This window comes from Lissotriton vulgaris, chromosome 10 (assembly GCF_964263255.1).
Source record: "Lissotriton vulgaris chromosome 10, aLisVul1.2, whole genome shotgun sequence".
NCBI lineage: Eukaryota > Metazoa > Chordata > Amphibia > Caudata > Salamandridae > Lissotriton > Lissotriton vulgaris.
In genome coordinates, this window is record NC_141698.1 from 37,412,848 (window position 1) to 37,436,032 (window position 23,185).

Below are 23,185 nucleotides of genomic sequence, written 5' to 3' on the forward strand. Positions count from 1 at the left end.
AGTGACTAATGCATCTACTCAAGGAATCTGGCGGCTGTTTAAATTCTGGCGGGTCAGTCCACTCAGCTTTTTGAGAGTCAGTAAAGCGTACCATTGAGTTGGGTAAAACATTTCACATTTCTTATTCAGCGCCATGATGCCCAAAGGAATGGTTGACCTTCCCGTTACAGATACATGAAGTCATGCTGCATTTGTATTGCTTCGCATTAAGAACATCCATTCTAACTTTTTATTTCTGGTTGCTACAACTATTGTCTGTCTTTGGGTCTTAGGCATATGTTTCCATGCTAGTATTGTGTGGGTCTGATCAGAAATCTTCGTTAATATTTATAATCAATGGACATCCTCACTCACCCATGCGTGGGGTCCGGTGCCACTTTTACAAGCAGAGAGTAAAACTCTCTAAAGCAACAACATGCCTTTATTTATTCATGAGGAACTCTTTCTGGCAAAGTTATCGTAGCACTGCGGATAGTAAAAGAACAAGAAGAGTTAACAAAAAAAGGTAGGGCTTCAAAACTGTGTTACCTAAGATAAGGCGTTATAGAAAGGGTGGTCCCAGACCAATTGGGAATAACTTAAATTTTAAGGATAGAGATTTTTTGACAAATATATTTGTGGAACACTATTGTTTATTCAAATAGTGTAAATACGTTTTCAACTGTATTTTTTCATTTTTAGGTGTATGTACATATAAATAAATAATTCACATCTTAACAGTGCCCACTGCACAGGGAAGGGGGAGGGTAGGGTTCCGAATCAATGCGGGAGATGCAGGATGCCGGGACCGAGGAAGCCTGACCCGTTTTTATAGCGACCAAGTCAGTAATGGACTAGGACCCGTGCCTAGATCGGTACGCTACGACACAGAGTGCCTTCTAAATGAGGATTCTCTGCCAAATGAAAAGTTAATTCCAGAGTGCTAATAATGGTAATACAGCGGGAATATTCGCACCACAATGAATCCAAAATCTTTTAACTGAGGACACCCTGCCCATTAACAAGGAATGTGTCTGCCAATCAAGTAACTCGCCTAATTGCAGAGCATTAAAGGACCTGCATACAAGGAACTGCCCCCCCCCCCTGTCCTGAAGAAGACCCGCCGTGTAAGGGGTAGTATCCCTACAACGAGGGTCGAAACGTCGACTACCAACCACAGCACTTGATCGGAGTGTGACCTTGTACACCTGTTATTGATGATGCTCTATTAATGTTATTCATGATTTTGGATTAATTCCGGCAAGGCTCCCCTGAGAAGCCATCTTCAATTGTTTAAAGCAATTTACGATTGAATTGTCACTTGACCTACCCACACCTTTCCATACACTGCACTACCCTCCCCCTTCCCTGTACAGTGGGCACTGTTAAGATGTGAATTATTTATTTATATGTACATACACCTAAAAATGAAAAAATACAGTTGAAAACGTATTTACACTATTTGAATAAACAATAGTGTTCCACAAATATATTTGTCACAGAATTTCTATCCTTAAAATCTAAGTTATTCCCAATTGGTCTGGGACCACCCTTTCTAGAACACGTAATTACCCAGGTCCCTTTGTCTACCGGGTTGACCCTCTTACTGTAAACCTAAGATAAGGCGGCGCAAGTAAGTGGGTGATCATTTCAGAGCCAAGGCCCCCAAAACTCTGCTATCCTTTATTGTATTTTTATTGTATAGCATAGACCTCAACTAAAAACAGTGGCTACTGCACAGTGTCATTGTAGATTCTATAAACTTGTTTAAATCACGATGCATCAAGGAGGCTGTCGATCTTTAGGGCCTGCGGGTTGTGTAACGAACTAAAGGGTCGGATAATAATACAGGGCCTCTGATGGACAAAGCACTGAACCGATTAGGTTGCTTGGGATTCAACATTTGAAAGCGGGCTGTTGCGCAAGACGCATGCTGGGATTTGCCCTGCGTGTGTATCATCCGGACTGCAAAATTCTGATCTTGATAACTCAAACTAAATAAGTAAAACTATCAACTCAAGTTCCTGGACAGCTAACACTATGCCAATGTAAAGCCAACATTTGATTTCTTATTTTAAATAAACGTGCTACACAATATGAAAATACCTCAATAAGTTAAGAAAAACATGCATACCAACATAGTAACCCTACACCCTTTATTTTATTTTTATTTTCAGAAGAGAAAAGGGAAAGGACAATGTTCCCATATACACAATATCGCCAGCCCAGTTGATTTGTGGCTCAATATGAAGTTGTGAAAATGTATTTTGTTTTGAAAAAAATTAAACCACCTTCGACGCACACTGACTGCCCAAGTTTGTATGATTACACCACACATGTTGAATACCCAAATAATGTGGTGAGGTTTTAGTTTCATATGAAAACATTTTACATTCCCTTTAAACTTTGACACTTTGACGTTTCTTGCACCAAATTTAATGGACATTTGGAACGTTTCTTGCAGATATGCTAGTGTGGGCAGAGTTAACGGGGAGGACGTCAAGCTGTGATTTGCTAATAACTTTGGCACCATTAAATTAAATTCCCACACTGAACTTGTCGGTACAATTGTGCAGATTTGTCTAACTGTACCCTCTACCCATATCCTAACTATCTCTAAGCTAAAAAGTGTTGCTCCATGGCTGAAGCCTGAGCACCGCTGGTTCATTGAGATGGAGGTTGTGTGATGGGCTTTGCGATAGGCCAGGCACAGCCTACTGTGCACCGTGGAATGCCTTGCACAGCTGGCTGGATCATACTGGAACGGTACAGTTCCCACATGCCAGGACCTGAGCCCAGAGTTCACAACATGTGACCAGTGGCTATGCGCAGCCAGACTGGTGGATTGGTTGGTGATGCATGCTCTACACCCAGAGTCTGCTGTGCACTTCCAAAGGATGGGACATGCTTCTGTTTGGTAACTAAAAGATTTATAGAGCGGAAAGAGTAACCCAAGGATGATGCAGGGCCTCGCCAGAGGGTAAGCACCCATCCAGAGACCACTGCATACAGCCAGAAACTGTGCACAACAGACCTAGTGATAGGTGGACCGTGCACCCAAAGCGTGCTCCACACCACTGAAGGCCTCTTGCAGAGGGGCCCAGTAGTGTGTGGGCTGGTAAAGACTCTTCTCCCAGAGTCAACTGAGCACCACCAAAGCCTGTGTATACTGGAACACTCTGGTTGTGTGGATGATGTGGGGTCTGCCTGCAATCCCGGCTTGCACTGGGAGCCCTCTGTGCATGGCTGAAGATTGTATGCGGTGGGCTTGGTGGAGCGGAGGCTGAGTATTGCTGCAAGCCAGACCTGTGCTCAAAGCCTATTGCATATGCTGAAGCAGTCAGCAACAGATCGCGGGGCTGGCTCAGGTTATTTAGAGCCCACTAAGCATGATCCTGGATCTGTAAAGCACAGTTTGTCAATGTGGGTTCGGAATGCAGTACACCAGATAAATAATCTTTATTCAGTGAGAAATCTTTGTTGAATCTATGTTACTTTTACCATTGCTCATATAACAATATATGTTTCTAACCCATCAGTGAAAACTGTAATTTTTCATGTATTACTATTGTTCGTCTGTCATGAGTTATGGACTCTCCTCACTCTCGGTTTTGGTATCGAATTACATAATACACTGTGCATCTGGGTGTATAAAGTGTGTGTGTGTTTGTATATCTATATATAGTGGCAATCGCCATTGTGTAGTTATATGGGAGTTACATTTACCACAGAAAACGCGTTTTTTTGTTTTGCTAATAAATTTGAAGAATCTTCACAAATGTTTTTAAAAAAAGCTCTTCAACCTAAGCTCCTTCCTGGAATGTTTCAGGGGTGTCCGTCAAACGGGGGCTGAGAAAAACTGGTGATCCCAAAACACTCCTGTCCCCATGCATTTTCCATTGGAAAAATTGGTCCAGGATCCAGAGAAAACAGCTGAATAAAATGACACCAAATTTGGCAGAGGTAGATCTTTACCCAGAAAGTGTTTTTAAAAAATATATATATTTGGTGCAAATCTGTTTTGTAGTCTTTTAGTAATTAAGGTTAAAAATGTATAGATATATTGACAGTTGATACTGCAGGACTCCTGGAAGAGACCCGCAGGACAGTGAATTAAAAAATTGGAGCATTATTATTTGTCGCAAGGGCTTGATTTCTCGTCGGCAAACTCGCTCACATGGGATTCACGGTCCTGCAGAGTGAGCGCTCTGATTGGCTTATTAAACTGTGGAAGAACATATTGCAGATATTACAGGACACAGGTGCTTTCAATCAAACTGGTTTCAGAGCTTAATCTAGTACCACAGATAACTTAGTAGCACTCTATGATTGCTGAGAAACAGATTTTATTCCTGCTTTGTGTATTTCTCCAAAGTTTTCGATCATGTAAATCATAACATCTTATGGAGAAAGCTGTCCGGCTGGAACAACCCTGCAAATCTATTATGTGCCATCCAACTTCTTTACTCAAATAATTGGGGAATGGTCAAACTCGGTTCTAACAGTGACTTGTCGTCCAAAATAGAAGTCAAAAGTGGGTCTAAAACAAGAGTGAGTTCTGGCCCCAATGCTTTACAATTTGTTTATATTGGACCTAAATGCATTATTTGACGCAGAAAAATCCCATCTACCATGGCTTGGACATCGTCAGGTGACCGCATTACAGTACGTTGATTTAGTTCTGGTGAACGTGGCAGGCATTGGGCTTCACAGGCTCTGAAACAACCTCCACATTTATTGTGCCAAAAATAAAATGGTGGATGAACCTCACAAAAACCTAGATCATGGTGTTTGGAAGGAAGGTCAGGAAAAAAGGAAGTTGGTTCCTGGGTGGACTGCCGGTCTTTAGAGGCACATGATATAAATACCTCAGTGTCTGGCTGCTCGAACATCTCTTTTCGTTTGCATCTAAACTCATTAAAGCCAAAGTCTGCCTCTTTAATTGCAGCTTTTCAGTACTTACACTTCAGATTGCAAAGCCCAACCTTGACGCCTCTTCCTGCAGTGATAAAAGAAAACGTATTCTGACAATCAGCTTTGGCACAGTGGGTTTCCCGGGGAAGTTTGGGGCTTTTTACAACATTTTTTTTCATTCCACACAAAGCAAGGCATTTTGCAATATTTCTCACCTACCGCAAAGCGCCACCCAGGCCCAATTGAGGTGGGATTTGGTTTGCTAAGCCAAGTGTTAGTACAGGATGACTCTTTACTTAACTACACATCACTAATAAGGCTCTCTGATAAGTTGATCAGTCAATCTCCTCGAGGCAAAAGAACTGTGGGAATTAGCACACCGCACGCCCTCTTTAAAATATCTGTAAACAAGCAAATGAAGAAGATCTCATGGAATGGGGACAATAGTGATTTTAGTAAAAGAAGCCATGTGTGGACAATTATTGACTCATAAACAACCCTGCTCGCAGTCATACTACACTGCTCTACTGATGGTCACCTTTGTGTTCTATACATCTACTCATGGAAAGTCTGATTCATAGCAACTTGCCCCAATCTGTTGACTGAACGTAAGGCTTTGTTGCGCAACCTTTTAAATCAAAATGGCATCGGAACCTGCCCTCAAGCCTTACTCTTGTTTACAACATGAATCCCCTCGAGTGGCTGCTTCTTTCAAAAAAGTTATCCTAAACTTTGATAGGCTGTTGTCGGATAAAGGTTTAGACGTAGCAGGGTGAAGGCAGTACGATCAATAGCTCGACACCAACGCTGTTGAATGTTGCCAATGTTGACAGTTACACTCTTTTAGCGGCTTTACACGGTTACTTTAGCACTTTATTCTAGATGTAATCAAAGTCGCTTTTCAGGACATTGTGTGGACCAACAAGGTCCAAGGGAGCCTGAGAGGATACTATTGAAGAAATCTGCTGATTTTACGCTTCTTATTATCTTTCGCACGTTGCTGCACATTTTGCACTAACTGGAAAAGTGGACCGGTCACTGTCGGATAAAATGTTAATTGCAGATAGTTCAGTTTGAGATGGATTGCGGAAATGTTTTTTTTTTTGTTAAAGCTTTGTCTTTTTCTTCCCGTTTTTGAAAATTTTATTGTGTTACATCTGCACTTTATATTTGATATGGAATAGTCTGTGTAGGATAATAGGCACTAACGTCGAACAAGAGAATATGGGGCATACTGCTGTCCAGAATGAGTTTTACCTCTTCCCTGTTTCTGTTTTATGCGACCCTTGCACTTTTAGGAACTCTCACATTTGCACTACATGCCGTTTTTTTAGAAAGGTCATTGTCAGATAAAATGTTAATCACAGATGCTGAAGGGGTTGAGTAAATGTTTTTTTTTTAAAACGAGATGTCTATTTTCCATTTTTAGCAAATTTTAGCTAGTCACACCTGCACTTTATATCGGTTACTATGAAGGGGGCTGTGTAAAATAGTAGTCAACAATGTAGAACAAGAGGAGATGGGGCATTACTGCTGTCTAGAGATAAGTTTACCCCTCCCTTGTTTCTGTTTTATGCTGCCCTGCACTAACAGTACACCTTGCGCTGTCACATTTGCGATATGTATCCAACTTTATGAAAGAGTTATTGCAAGACGGGATGGGACGCAATGAGAACAAGATAATACAGGATAATATTGCTTTCCTTATAGCGGTTGTTTTTAATTTTCTGTGAACTGTTTTAAGTTATTGTATTGTGATGTGTAAATATATGGTTTTAATTAACCGAAATAAACTTGACTACAGGACACAGGGACTCTGTGCCATGGACCTTGTAAGGGGGTGCCAGAGGGCTCAAAATGAAGAACAAAAATAGTTCGGTCTTTCTGCGATTCAGCAGGAGTACCACAAGAGTCCTGTAGGACCAAAAAAAAAAAAACAGAGAGGGGTTCCAAAGTCTGTGGCTAGATTACTGAATGGCGGATGTGACGAGAGGGAGGGGGGGAGAGGGGGGTTGTCATTCATGCTGGGTTTTCAAATCCCCGAATCCTCCCACCCTTTAGCTGTGCTAATTGAAGGGTTGGACGCAGAGGTTGGACTCCAACTATCCTTAAATAATATAACTTTATGATAAAAAGTAGAAATTCACTGAAATATGTCAGGTTAAGGTGGAGTTATATGTGAGGAAGGTAGTTAGATTTTAACTTAGGTTAAATAAACCTTATAAATTCACTGGAAAAGCACTGTTGTGTAATTACTGGGTATATTTGCCAGTTATATGCAACTGATAAAAGTACTTGCACCTCAGTGATGCTCTGCTTATGAAATTGCATATTACATGACTGATGACATCTGAAACCTATGGTGGGGCAAGTTGTACTTATGTCAGTTATGTAGTTACAGATCTGTGCATAGGTGAATATAAGGCTATCACATCCCAAGTTGCTTGTTTCTGCGTAATTGACAGCTTGTGGATTACCGATTTTTCAATTCTCCAATTATAATCGATTCCATTAAAAAAATAAGGGTTAAATGTCTCTTGATAGTAGTAGCAAACCATTGTATTTCATGAAGAATGGCTGCTAGATTTTTTTTTTTTTTTTAAATTTTTGAAAACCTTTATTGGTGCATCCAAAGAAGTACAAATAGTGGCCTACAACCCTCAGGCCGGCCACAAACACTATTGAGCACAAGCGCATACAATACGGTGACGCAATAGCACAGCAGAATCAAGTAGCAAGCATTAAGCGGTTACACTGTGGGTCACGTGCTATTGTGCCTCAGGAGTAATGAAGGTTAATTTTAGAGTTTCGTAGCAACTGGTAATGACCAACTATTCCGTTTCAAGAAAGATAAATTATAGACGAAGAAAAAAAAATAAAAACAGGGTTCATGTAGATATAGAATAGCAATCGCGACAGAGGCATATTCAGCCCAATTACTCAAATGAGAAACCCCTCCAGGCGGCATGGCGGCCAGAATGTATGCAACAAGGATATTAGACCTAAGGCCCCAACAATGATCCACCGCCACCCGCCCGTCAGTAACATCGACACGAATCCCAGATAGAAAAAGAGTCAAATTAAAAAGAGAAAACAACAAGGCACCATAGGAACAAAAAAGAAACGAAAACCCCGCCCTCAACCCCCACCCTACACGCATGCGAAGGCTACAGCCTATCCCCCCCTGCAGCGCGTCTGTCGCCCCATAAACCCGAAATATAGAATAAAGAGTAAAGTAAGAAAAGAAAAAGGGTAATATCACACGAGAAATAGGGAGTAAGAAAAGAAAATCTAATCTAAAACTCCCACGAAATAACTAACCCCGGAGGAGGGCCACTATTTCTGAGTCCCGGACTCCACCACCCGCACAAGACCTACACCACATCCCCTATATCAGAGCGAATACAAAGTAATAGCCACTAATGAGGAGGGATACCCAGATAGGGCCCCTGCAGGGAATCAGATAGCGCCCCAACCCGAGTTCCTCCCAGCCGAACAGAAACAAGTGAGGACCACCAACAATAACAGTCGCTCCCGGTCTCCCAGCCCCCCAGTACATTCACCCCCTTAGAAAGAGCCAAAAAGTTTTTTTTAAAACAACGAGTACAACCCGGAGAGAAATGAGCATGCCAAGCAATAGCGAATGTAGTCAGAGTCACCAGTCAATCTGCCAGAACCAAGTCAAGGAACTCCATCAGCCCTGGCCTGAACGCTGAAATCTCTCCAGGTATGGCCGCCGCTGTGAGCTCCCCCCAGGCCGGACAAAGAAGCAAGATGGCCGCCTCAAACAAAGAAGACGAAGGGAAGGAGGAGGAGGGCGTATGCAATCACCAGTAAGTTCAGTGCCCAGAATGACGGACGCCCCCTCCACATCAGGATGGCACACTGTCCACAATTGTAACGAAATAAACACGGAGGCAGAAACGGCAAGGGGGGACAGCATACAGGAGAACGACGAGTGAGGCCACAATGACGACTCCGCAGGCAAAGTATCAGGCATCAAGACGCGGGGAGACTGTGCAACTGTATCTTCAGCGGGAGAGAAGCACCCAACATTGTATCCAGTATTATTCTGCACCGGTTCACTCTCACGCTGCATCATTGCATCTGGGCTAGGGGTAATCAGCGGTGATAGAGAGCATGGCGGTCGCGGGCTCACCAGACGTGACACAGCACTATCAATCTTCCGCTCCAGGTCTCTGGACTGTCGCCACCATGACGCCCGCAGATCGGCGAGGGCAGAAAGGATATCGCCACAAGTCGGGTCCCTGTGCGGCATTAGCTGGTCCAGAGTACACGGCAGCTCAGGCAGATCAGTCACCAGCCCGTGAGCACCCTCCAGTTCTTTCAGCAGAGGGGGCGACATGGCTGCTCCGGCAGTGAGGAAATAGCGGAGAAAGGGGGGGCCTCGTCGCTGACAAGGTCAGGGCAGGAGGGAGCCACCGGAGGCGCGGCTCACCGATGCGAAATAGAGTAGCACGGGATCCCCCTCGGCCACCAATAGTGCGGGCACCCACAGCAGGGAAGGCGCCCCAAGATGGACCCCGTCCTGGTAGCAAGCAGCATATCAATGGGAGCGCCGTGAGAGGGGCGCCCGTCTTGGCAGAAGTCAGGTCGATCCAGGAGGGAGTCTTGTCACAATGTGGGGGGGGGGACCAACGTTGTCCACCACCACGATCGGCTGCACCTCCGCTCCGGTCGGCACTCCCCCGCTCGTCCCAGCAACAATGCTCAGCCGCGTCCAGCGGCGGCGAACGGCTCTGGATCCCGGGTCAGCGAACTGTGCGATTTCACCGACAAGGCAGCCGACGAAGGTCTCAATGAGGCGCCAGCGACTTCAGCGCACGTTTGTTTCCTTTTGGATGCGGTGCAGGCAGGATTACAGCCAGGATATCTGTGCAGGATCGGACGACCGGCGGAGCCGAGAGCTCACACGTCCGTCCCGGTCGCCATCTTGGCTCCTCCCCATCTGGCTGCTGGATTTTAAAACAGAAGGTTATCTTCCATTATTGCACACAACAAGAAGGAAAATGAGAAGTTTGAAAAGCAGTCCGACTCATTAGCTTTCTTGTTCACAGATTGGCCCAACAATGCTGTAAAATTTTTAATACCTGTACACCTTCCATGCTTCTTGCCATGTTACTATTTCTCATTTGCTTCCTTTCCTTAGGGCCTTCCCAGTACCTCAAGGAATGGTTCAGCCACTTTTTCTCTTCACTGCTTATGACTATTAATGAAGACTTGTTGATAGAGAAGAGAAAGTTAATTAACTCTCATGCCAGTTTTCAATCAAGACTATCTTCATTAAATTCATAAGCAACTTTCTGTTATCCCTATTGCGCCTCAGGAATGTAAACAACAATCCTGATACAAAATCCTTTGGGCCGTTAAAATTAATATCTGAAAGAAACCGGTTAGTATTAGATTCCTTACCTTAGAATATCCCCAGGCGTCAGACTGGATCTGGAAACTTTTGCGTAGCAGTACCCTTGCGCGTCGGTAGGTGTCGTCTGCGGCTCCGCGTCCGTCGTTGGCGCTGTGATGATGCCGCCCTCCTGCGTTGACGTCAGTTTTTCTTTTTTCCGCGCCGGCAAGCGCAGATCCGGAAAAAGTAGTACCCTTAGTCAATTTTTGACTAACTTTTTCGATCCTTTTTCGAAGTCTATTGACTCAACGGTGCCGGTAGGGATGCCCAGGTTTAAACCCTGCGTCGACTGCAACCGACTGATGTCGGTTACCGACCCCCATCGCCGGTGCCTTCACTGTCTGGGCCCGACCACGACGACCAGTCCTGCTCCGACTACCGGGCCCTGACGTCCAAGGCTAGACGGGAGTGGTCCCGCAAGCTACTCGAGCTCCGGCAGTCAGCCCCGCGCCGCTCGAGGTCCCGGTCCACAAGGAGGTTGAGGGACCGGTCGGGGGGGCCTGAGTCACCACAGTTGTGGGAGTTGTCATCAGTCTCGGGGCTCGAAGTCCTCAGGTAAGAGGCACAAGAAGTCGAAGAGGCTCTTCTGACTCCCCCCGACGCTCGCGCAACGTGGCCGGGGGAAACCCTCCTAGCCGAGCTTTCAGGCCCATGTAACACCAGTGGGGGGCAGGGTTCGCCATCACCACCTCCACTGGCGCACTGTCAGATCGGACAGGTGGGTGCTGAAAATCGTCCGAAGGGGGTACTCCCTCCCCTTCAAGGCGACCCCTCCAGCCATGCCACCGCAGTACCACGACGTGTAGGGGGATCACTTGCAACTTCTACAAGAGAAAGTTACGGCCCTCTTGGCCAAGGGGGTCATCGAGCGTGTTCCTGGGCCAGAGTAGGGTGTGGTTGTAACTCCCACTACTTTCTGGTACCCAAGAAGGGCAAAGGGGGCCTACGCCCTATCTTGGACCTGCGGAACGTCAACGGCTTCCTCCAGAAGGAGAAGTTCAAGATGCTGACTTTGGCTCAGGTCTTAGCTGCCCTGGACCCGGGAGACTGGGATTTCAGTCTTCCCCTACCTCGTCGACTGGTTGTTGAAGGCGGGCTCGCCCCAGACAGTCGTCCGCCACCTCCAGACTACGGCCGACCTCCTGCACCTGCTGGGGTTCTCCATCAATGTGCCAAAGTCACACCTGTGTCCCTCTCAGAAGCTCCTCTTCATCAGAGCGGTTCTAGACTCGGCGCAGTTTCGGGTTTATCCTACCGAACAGCGGGTTTGGGATATTCAAGCTCTGATTCCGATCTTTCAGCCGTTATCCAGAGTCTCGGTCAGGTTGACGCTGCGGCTTCTGGGGCTGATGGCCTCCTGCATCCTACTGGTGCATAACGCCAGGTGGCGAATGCGGGCCCTGCAGTGGGACCGTAAGTTTCAGTGGGCCCAGTATCAGGGCAACTTGTCCGACCATGTCTTGATCTCGGAGTGCACTGCAAGACAGTTGCAGTGGTGGCTAACGGACTGCGATTGGGTCAGAGGCAGATCCCTCTCCCTACCTCAACCAGAGCACATAGTTGTCATGGAAGCGTCCCTCCAGGGCTGGGGGGGCCTCATGGGAGAGGCTGAGATCAGAGGCCTCTGGTCTCCGGGGAGTCCCGGCTCCATAGTCTGGAGCTGCGGGCTGCTTGCACTGAAGGCATTCCTCCCCTCTGTCCGGGGGAGTGTAGTGCAGGTGTTCACGGACAACACCACCGCCATGAGGTACTCCAACAAACAGGGCGGGGTGGGGTCGTGGACCCTATGCCAGGAGTCTCTGCGCCTCTAGCAGTGGCTGGAATATCAGGGCGTGAACCTGGTGGTTCAACACCTGGCAGGTTCCCTGAACACCAGGGCGGACGAACTCAGCCGTCGATGCATGATGGATCTCGAATGGCGTCTGAACTCGGACGTGGCGCAAGGCCTCTTTCAGCAGTGGGGAGAGCCTTGGTTAGATCTATTTGTCACAGAAGACAACGCGCAATGTCATCAGTTCTGCGCGTTGGAATTTCCAAGGCAGCACTCGCTCGGAGACGCTTTTTGTTGTGAGTGGAGCTGCGGTCTGTTGTACGCCTTTCCACCTATACCACTTCTGCCCAGAGTGCTGAAGAAGATCAGGCGCGACCGGGCCCAAGTCGTCCTTGTGGCTCCGGACTGGGCACGAAGATACTGGTATCCCGAGCTACTCAGCATGTCTGTCGATCCCCCGATTTGTCTACCTCTTCAGGAGGACCTTCTGTCGCAGCAGCAGGGGACGGTCCTCCACCCGAACCTGTCCAGTCTCCACCTCCATGCTTGGAGATTGAGCGGCGACAGTTGAGGCCAATTGACTAGCCTCCTGAAGTTTGTAATGTGATTCTGGCAGCCAGGCGTCCATCCACAAAGTCTGTATATACCTGCAGGTGGAATAGATTTGTGGCATGGTGCACTGCAAAGGCTTTGGATCCCCTCTCTGCCCCCCTTTCTGAAGTTCTCCTCTTCCTTCTTTCTCTTGCCCAGCAGGGCTCTGCTCTGGGCACTATCAAGGGCTACCTTTCTGCCCTTTCCGCCTTCTTAAGGCTACCTGATCAGCCTTCTTTGTTCAAGTCCCCGATTGTAAATAGGTTCTTGAAGGGCATCACTCATATGTTCCCCCCTGTTCCTTTCGTGATGCCCCAGTGGGACTTGAACCTGGTTCTGACTTACCTGATGTGCGCTCCATTTGACCCGCTTCATAACTGTCCTCTCCGTCTTCTTACGCTAAAGACTGCTTTCCTGGTTGCCATCACCTCTGCCAGGAGAGTGAGTCAGTTCCAGGCTCTTTCCTCCAAGCCTCCTTTCCTTTCTATCCATCCGGACATGGTTATGTTGCTGACAAGACCCTCTTTCCTGCCCAAGGTAGTCACGGCCTTCCACATCGGGCAGTCCATCACTTTGCCCACCTTCTTTCAGCCTCCGCATTTCTTTGAAGGAGGAAGAGCAGCTCCACTGTCTGGACCCAAAACCTGGATCACACACACGCCAGTTCTGGGTGGGTGACCAACTCTTTGTTGGTTACGTGGGCGCTAAGAAGGGACGGGCGGTGCACAAACAAACCATCTCTCGGTGGGTCGTGTTGTGCATCAAGGCATGCTACTCTTGGGCTAAGAAGGAGCCTCCTGTCGGGCTGAGGGCCCATTCCACTCGGGCCACAGCGGCTACTACTGCCCTGGGCCGGGGAGTCCCCTTGCATGACATCTGTCAGGCAGCAACGTCGGCCTCGCTGCACACGTTCGCGAGACACTCCTGCCTTGACAGCCAAGTCCGGAGGGATGGCTTCTTTGGCCGTTCCGTCCTCCAGGACTTTCTGGTGTGATTATTGGTTCGCAGAACCACCACCGGGGTTGGTATTGCTGGGGTACCTATTCTAAGGTAAGGAATCTAAAACTAACCTGTTTCTTTCAGATGCAGAAGTTACTTACCTTCGGTAACGATATCTGTAAGAAACAGTAGTTAGTATTAGATTCCTTACCGCCCCAACCATCCTCCCCGTTCTGCGAACCGATATCTAGGGTTAAGGTCATCCCCTTTCAGGGCCCTAGTTTCATGGCACCAGTGTTGGTATTTATCATGGCTCTGCGTTTCTGGCGCGGAAAAGCTGTGTATAAGAACTGATGTCAGCGCGTGAGGGCGGCGTCTAAGTACTCCGACGTCATCACGACGACTGACTTGGAGACGCAGACGACGCCAACCGACTCGCAAGGGTACTGCTACGCAAAAGTTTCCGGATCCAGTCTGACGCCTGGGGATATTCTAAGGTAAGGAATCTAATACTAACTACTGTTTCTTACAGATATATCGTTACCAAAGGTAAGTACCTTGTGCGTATGGCCGTTAAAATGAATTTATGAACAAGCTGCCACTCTGCTGTATGGCAAGATAGTAGTGGGCCACAAACACCCTTACAGAAACAGCATGTTAGACTGCATGACTATTCGAAAACAAATATCTTTGTGTTTCTCTTTTTAAAGAGAGTTGTTCAGTAATGATGCTTTATATATTTTCTAATTCATTTTGAATGTATAATGATTTATTTTCGTATCTGTAGTGTGTGTTTAGGAGATACCAAATGTTGCTTTTTCACAGACATTTTGCTTTCTGTGAAGAGCGTTTTTTCACTTTGTGTTCCTGACCCTATATCAGCAGGTCTGTTCATTGTTTAATCATAATGAAGTTAACGAAGATTCCATAGAGAACTAGTGTTACAGATACTTTTTGTTCTATAGTTTACCTTTCTGGCTTGCCTTTTAAAAAAAAAAAAATACTTTAGAGATCCTTTTAGATAAACTGGGGTAGTGTTCTAGACTGCAACACACATGGATGTCCGAGACTACATTTAAATTTAGTAGACATCCGTATTTCGACATTGTTTAAAAAAAATTGTTTCAATAGGGTGCATTAGGTATTCATGACTGAAGATAAGATCTTGTGATATGATTTGGCAGGATGGAAACACTAATACTGTTAATCTGTTGTCAGTTTGTGTGCATGAGTGTTTCATATAGGTCCTGAAGGGCAGGTGCCATACCAGACTTTACCTTTATCAACATTAAAAAATGTACGTACACCACATTTAAATGACTATCAATAACATAGTCGGTAGTTTTCCCATAAATATAGTGTGGATCTGGATTTAGGTAGTACAGTAAAGGCTTAAGGTAGAGACCCAAACATTTCAAACTGTACAGCAGTTTGGCAGATATCACAGGTTTGCTTCCCTAGCTCCTTGTAGTGGATCTTGTGATTTTTAAGACAAACACAATTACTTTTAGACTAAATTATTGCAGTTCACATACATATAGAATTGTTTACTGCTAATTGAAGGCCAGCCAACCCCTTGAAGCAGTCTCTTTTCGAGAGGCTCTACAGCGGTCTGAAATCTATTTCACTTTTTTCATGTTAGCAGTGTTAGAAATTATGGTATCTCACTGACAGTGGTATAAACCCTGGCCAAGTAGGGACCCTTCCTTCTAATCAGGATGAGTAAAGTGTACACCTATTTTTGCCTGTGCTCGCCCTCTATTAGCTTGGCATAGAGCAATCAGGCTTAACTGCAGAGGCAGTGTGTAAAGCATTTGTATATAACCCACAGTAACACAATGAAAACACTACAAATAGACACCACACCAGTTTAGAAAAATAGAGAATCTTTATCTAAGTCAAACAAGACCAAAGCGTCAAAAATTCAACTTACACAACTTAAAATATGATTCTTAAATGGTAGAAAACAGTTCTGTCCATAGAAAACTATGGACATGTGAATTTTGCACAAAGTACGTAAAATGCATCAAAAATACGGGACGAAAGCATGCGCAGGGAAGGTGGTGCGTCAGTTCCTTGCTCAAGGGAAGGTGATGCATCTGTTCCTTACTGCCAAGCAGGGTATGTGATGCTTCGGTTCCTTACTGAAGAGGAGGTGATGCATTGATTTCTTACTGGAAGCACAGCGTCGTTTTGGATATAACATGCAGGTGCAATGTGTGAGTTAATTCAGCCGCAACGGGTCGATAAAACAGTGATCCAGGCGCTGCATTGATTTCTGTAGCCGCTGACAGGCGATGCGTTGATTCTGCGGTTTCTTTAGTTCTTCACAGCTTTCTGTAGCAGAAACTACCACCAGTGCCCCATACCTGGATTAGACACCCCCCAGTCAGGTCAGAACTCCCAGCAGTGGAGTTCAAGAAGACTGTAGGTGAAGTGTGTGTGTCCCTGTGACTTCGAAATAGAAGGCAAACCCACACAAGCCCTTGGAGATTCTTCTCAAGCAGGTTTCACAGCAACATCCAGTCTTTGTCCTCTCCTTAGTAGAAGCAGCAACTGCAGGCCAACCCAGTAGACCAACATATGGCAAAGGGGCAGTACTACTTTCAGCTCTTTTTCCTTGGCAGAGGTACCTCTTAATTCCAGAAGTAATCTAAAGTTCTGGGGTTTTAGTTCTAATGCTTATACCTGTTTTTCCCTTTGAAGTCTTAGCTCAGAAAGTTTCTCTTGCTCAGTAAAACCATTTCAGTCCTGCCTGGTATAGTTTCACTACAGGAGGTGGAGACCGTATTGTGCAGAGCAGTCACATCCTATTCATGTGTCGGTGACAACTCCTTCTACCACTGTAGCCCAGGATGGCCCACCAACATATGGAGGGCACATCTCAGCTCCCATTGTGTGAACAGCCCCTGTCAGTCTAAAACCAGACGGTGAATCCACAAGCAGGCTTTTTCACACAGGATGGTTAAACAAGAAAATGCCCTCAACTACCTGGGTAGGGGTGTAGTCCTTAAACATGCTTAAAGTCAGGGCAAAATCCTATCCGACTCACACCCTATTATATTTCATGACTATACAAGGATTGTTCAACAGCAGTGCCTGTCATTTGTAGCAGCAATGCAGAGATTATGTGAGCTTCATATCCAATAAATGTTGCTATATCCAGCGTGACTGAGTGTTGTTTTAAACTCAAATGCCATGTTTTTCAACACTCCAGAGATGGTGTGGGCGAATGAGGCGGTGTCACCAAGACCCCACACCTCACCACGCATAGACTCTGACAGAAGAAATCGCCCCAAGATATCTACGGGGAAACGCCGCAACCGGTCCCGCTCGACCTGGAGCAGCATTCGCCTAAATGACTAACATTAGGGACTGGAGTCACTATGCAAACTTGCTGGTTGCTGGGCCTGGGGTATATTGGGTGGAAAACATTTGTACATTCTTATTATGTGAACTATGTTTATTGGACTGTGTCCCTAGAGCACCACTGATTGGATCTACCCAAGATCGATGTACAGTGGGGTAAGGGGATCCATTGGCGATGCCCGCCCTAGGGCTCCTGCGACAGATAATTCTGGTTCTCTGAGGTATTGGGGTGGAGGGGAGGGGGATGGTTATTCTGTTTGAAGCTTTTTTATGTTGTGATGCGACAAAGCGCGGATGTGCATGTACCCGAAGACCCATGTGTTTAGAGCCTCGGCGTCATCCCCCGTAGTTGCCAATGTCAGACACAGTTCCCACTGGCTGAGTGGGTCAGGTCCGAATCCTTACATGTTAGGGGCTTCTTAGGCAAAATTAAACCGGGTGTGGTCCTGAAGCAGGCCAAGAGGCTTGTGGCAGACATCTTGATGTTACAGGAGGCTCACTTACTGGGGACAAATGTGCCCTGCCTGGCCCATTTTGGGTACACTCAAACATTTCACTCAAGGTTAATCGTAGGATCATATGGGATGGGTATTCTCATACATCACAGGATTCCCTTTAGGTCCAACAAAGTATGGCTAGATGCCTATGGCAGATGCACTTTAGTGTCCGGTACACTTTACTGAGTTGTATATATACCCCTCAACCCCCCCACCCCCCATTGGGACAAGCATTCGTGGACAGATTTATGAACCTATGGGGGAGCTGCTTGAGGGTCTGTCCATTATGGGTGGAGGCTGGAATGATGTCATCTTTCCAGAGGCTGACATATGGCACGGCACTGGAGGCGCAGTGGGGACGGGGGGGTTTCAAATTGTGTTCAATGGTACACATATTCGGTTGGGCCAACTTGTGAAGAGCTTACCACCCAGCTGAAGCTGGCTATGTGTATTTTTCGGCAGTTCATTGGTCCTTTTCTAGATTGGACTATTTTCTCCTCCCCACTGGGTATATCCTTAGTGTGTTAGAGACTGAAATCTTGCTAAGGGGAATGTGAGATCACTCCCCAGTGCTCTTACATTGCACATTGGCCCACGTCGCCCCCCCTTCCGTTGGCGTATGTCACCATAGAACCTGCTGAACCCATTGTATAAGACACTTCCATCGCTCCTTGGTTGATACTTCTCCCCCAATACTCTCACAGCTGCCTCCAAGATAGTGCTCTGGGTGACCCTCAAACCCACATTACAGAGGTGGACTTCAGCTACTGCACAGGCAAATGCAGATGTAAAACACATAAATTAGTAGAGCTACAGGCCTTGGAAGGGAGCGCTTGTGGGGTGGGTAGTGGTGTGGCTCGACGTCAGCTGATACTGGCCAGCTGCATCTGCAACAGCTGCTCCTTGATGGTGCAAAACAAGCGTGGCAAGCCACACAGTCTGATTTATCAGTGGGCGGACAAGTCCAGTAAGATGCTACATAGATTGTTAGGTGGCCCAAGTGGCCAAGCTAGTGGTGCGATGTGCGAGCGGCAACTTTACTTCTCTTCCAGGGGATACTCATCAATAGTCATAAACACTGAATAGTCCCGGCAACCGCTGGGACCCCAGAGCATATAAAATAATATACACCAGTATGTATGTATGTATATATAAATAGGTGTGTGTGTGTTGTCGAAAACCTATATGTCGTATCTTCAAACATATATATATATATATATATATACACATATACATATATATATATATGTATGTATGTATATATATATATATATATATATATATATATATATATATATATATATATATCGACTCCACGCTTTCCAAGTGCCTTGTCGCACAAAACAGGAACACAGACTCAAACTATGCTGGTGTGAGATTTGATTTATTTTATAATATATTAATGGAACGGTGCATGCCTCAGACGCGTTTCGGACACGAGACTGTGTCCTTGCTCACTCAACAAACGGGGAGACTAAAACAGTGAATTTAAACACCCATTTGGCGTCAACACAGTTTAAGGTGGAGACATAGAAAACAGACATATCTTGTTGTGCTGTTTCGCGAGTGGAGATGGCCATCTTATAATGCATGTCAATCTCATTGTATAAATACAGCAATGTGCGCTACATATAATATAGCACTAAACAAACCTCAGTAAAAGTTCAATTTTCGCCCTTTTGAAACGTCAAATAGCACTATATAAAATATATCTTCGACAGGAATAATTTTTTGTAAAAAAAAAAAAGTGCAAAGTGCCTATGTAAACATACGATTCAATAAATTGCAAAATGCAGTTTTAAAATCACATAAATATATAAATACATTTCATATATATTACATAAATGATGTTAAAAGGTAACTGCTAGCTATTAACCTCATGCGCGCTAGCGGAATTCCGCTCGCGCGCTGAGAATTCGAAAATGCGAGGAGGCTACGCGATGACGAGCCCAGCTCGTCATCAGCCCCGAAGGGGTTAAGAATGCTTATGATGGAATAAAAAACATTCAGTTAGATCAATGGGCGAGCCTAAATTAATCCCAAGTTTGTAGAGCAAATTATTACAAGAATGTGCAAAAAATGGCAAGAATAGACACGCATATTGGTACAACTGTAATAGTACAAATACGAAAAAGTGAACATCAATGATGAATATCCCCTGATATCTTACCATCAAAACAATTCTGATTGATAATGCAACAATAAATACGTGCCAATAAGCTAAGCTAGGTCATCCTATGTACCATACCTCTAAACATGCAGTCTAAGACCATACAACAGGCTAAGATGCCAAATTGCATTGGATTTTTCATTTAAAATAAGCATGTGTTCGAGGCATGTGGGCTGCTGAATTCATATCTGTGCATAGATCGCCGCCTAGTGTTGGGTCCGGATGATTGCACATTGTTGTCCTGGAAGAGTCTTCGAAGTATCACGAGATAGGTGGCTCCTCCCCTGGACTACAGTGCGCATGGGCATCGCCTCCATCCCCAGATTGTTTTTTTCCGCCATTGGGTTCGGATGTGTTTCGGTTCCCTCTGCCGGAATCGATAGTTGTAAAACGTTTCTAACTCGAGACCAAAAGGTCTTTAGGCTGGGCGTCGGTATCGTTTCGTTCGGGTTTTGTCTGTTCTCAGCTCCGAACTCTTGCTACCCATCCGCGTGCTCTCGGCGCGGACGGGCCTACTCGACGCTCCAGACATGGAACGAACTCCGTTCAAAAGGTGCCCGGTGTGCACCTCCAAGTACTCACACCTCGATGTGCACCCTGTGTGCAACAAATGTTTGTCACCGGACCATGATGAGGCCAGGTGTATGGCCTGCTCGAAGTTCCGGTGTAAGAAGACCCTCAAGATTCGTCGGGCCGCTAGACTTCAGGCCCAGTTATCGGCAACCTCGGCGCCCCCGCCGGACGACATCTTCGAAGAATCTGTTGAAGACGACGATGTCATGCGGGTTTCGGACTCTAGCCCCGCGTCTGAAGGGGATGCCTACGACGCGGGAGACGAGGACTTTGACGAAGCCGGCGACGAGGTAGGGGACGACGATGGGGCCATTGCCACCGTGGGGGATAGCTCGGAGGAGGAGCGCCCCCAGACTGCCTCAGGGGTCAATCCCCTTCATGCGGCCCAGGTCGAGGGATGGCCTTCGGGCCTTACCCAAGATCTCGTTACTAGTCCAGCAGCTCCGGGCCCGGTCACGGACATTTCTACTGTGCCACTCCCGTTAACAAAAACGAAAGTGAAGCCATTGGGATCCACTCCTCCGGTTTCGAAACCGAAAGTGAAAGCTGCACTGGTGCAGAAGGCTCTGGAGGCGTCGACTTCCAAGAAATTCAAAATGGCCGACTTCAAGAGCCGTGCCAAGATGGCCGACCCAAAGGTCTCGGGGTCGACGCCGAATTCGAAGTCGACCGACGCGGCCGCATCGGCGCCGAAGATGGTCGAGGTCGATGACCCGAAGAAAGCTTCGAAGAAGCGTCAAAGCGATTCCACGGCTCCGCCCGTCGGGGACAAGGAACGTGAAGTGTCGGCTCCGAAGGCGGTGCCTCTCGTAGACCCGACTCCCGACTCGGGGAGATCACTCGAGCCGGTCAAGCCCTCTCCGGCCTTGACGAAGAAGGTCGCGGAGTCCCTGCAGCGGATTCGGAAGGACGCTGTGGTTCCCGAAGCAGGGGATTTGGTGCCGAAGCACACAACAAAGCCCGCAAAGGCGCAAACGCCTATCCGCTTCACCCTGCCGCCTGAGTCGACGCCGAAGGCTTTCGCTCCGAAGCATGGGGCAGGGGTGCCCTCGAAGCAGGTGTTGACGCCCAAAGCAGCACTGGTGGTGTCGAAGCCTCGGCTCCAGCCGCTTACAGAGGAAGAGCGTCGTGAGGTCATCATCGACGCCAAAACCGGGAAACTGTCCCTCCTCAAGAGGAAAATCACCACGGAGCCGGTGTTAGAACATTTTCGCATCCCTCTCAAAAACAAGAAGGATTCTGCGGGTGCTTCGGCCCCGATTGAGCCTGCCTCTCCACCGGCTCGCGAACATTCGCCCACGCGTTCCAACGCAGGGGATGGTGACGATGAGGAGGCCGAGTACAACTATCCGGCGTACTCGGATCCGGAGGAGGAACATGAGCCTTGGTCTGCCGGAGGCGACCCGGACGACCCGCAATCTGGTCAGGAGCCGCAGCTCTTTGCGGCGAAGACCTCACCGACGGAGGACTCGGCGGCCTTCAACGCTTTGATTGAGCGACCGGCAGCTAACCATGATGTCGAGCTGCATTCAGATCCTGTGGATGTGGACTTTTTATTTGACACTTTCTCCGTGGCTGAAAAGTCAGTCAAGTCATTGCCAATGCTCAAGGGGGTGCTAAAGCACGCAACTGAGGTCTTCAAAGAGCCCACTCGGGCGCGTCTCATCAATCCTCGCATTGACAAAAAATATAAGGCAGCGCCCTCGGATCCAGCATATATCAAGGGACACTTGCCACTGGACTCGTTGGTGGTATCCAACGCACGCAAGAGGGCGAACTCGCAGACCACTGGTGACGCTCCTCCCCCAGACAAAGAGTCTAAAATATTTGAGGCCTCAGGGAAACGGATTGCTGCACAGGCGGCTAACATTTGGCGAATCTCAAACACGCAGGCCCTACTTGCACGCTACGATAGGGCTCATTATGACACCCTAGAAACACTGCTGCAACACTTGCCTGACCAGTACAAGGAGGCAGGGGAAATGTTAATCCAGGAAGGAAAGCTCATCACAAACGCTTCCATCAAATGTGCGCTGGACGTGGCTGATACAGCCTCCAGGGCAATCAACACTAGTGTGTTGCTGAGGAGGCATGCATGGCTTAGGATATCAGGTTTCAAACCGGATATACAAACAACAATCCTGAACCAAACAGTTAATCCTGACCACCTGTTCGGCCCTGAGGTGGATGCGACACTGGAAAAGATGAAAAAAGACACGGACACTGCTAAATCTATGGGGGCCCTCCAGTCTCAGCAGTTTCGGGGTGGTTCCTTTCGCCGCTCAAATACCAGAGGCACCTCAAGGGGTCAGGCATCGCAGTCCATACAGTATTATAAAAGTAATACCCAAACCTCATACACCAACAAAGGTAGAGGTGGCTACAGAGGCAACAACATCAAAGGCAGGGGACGTGGAAACAACAGCTCCAGGTCCACCGCCGCCAACAAGCAGTGACGTCTTGTCACTGCCCCCCGACCACACAACACCGGTCGGGGGGAGACTCCAGCAGTTCCTGCCCGCGTGGAAATCCATCACCACGGACAGGTGGGTCAAGTCTCTTATCCAGTACGGTTACTGTCTGGAACTTACTTCCACTCCACCAAACATACCTCCAAGAAGCCGTCCTATGTCCGGCGAGCACTTACAGCAGGAAGTTCAGGTCATGCTGCAAAAAGGGGCAATAGAGCTCGTCCCGCTGCAGGAAAGGGGTACAGGAGTTTACTCTCTGTACTTTCTGATCCCCAAAAAGGACGGATCCCTACGGCCCATCCTGGACCTCAGGCCCCTCAACTGGTACATTCTCTCGGAGCATTTCCATATGCTCACGTTGCAGCAGGTGCTCCCTCTGCTTCAACAGGGGGACTTCCTGGCTACGTTGGATCTAAAAGATGCATACTTTCATATCCCCCTGCATCCTTCCCACAGGAAGTATCTCAGATTCACGATTCAAGACCA

The 23,185-nt window shown here is 47.2% G+C and overlaps 1 protein-coding gene across 12 annotated transcripts in view; it reads left to right on the plus strand.

Moving 5' to 3' along the window:
• Positions 1–23,185, plus strand: part of LOC147684447 (uncharacterized) — a 1,151,265-nt gene that overhangs the window by 923,309 nt on the left and 204,771 nt on the right. The window lies entirely within an intron of this gene.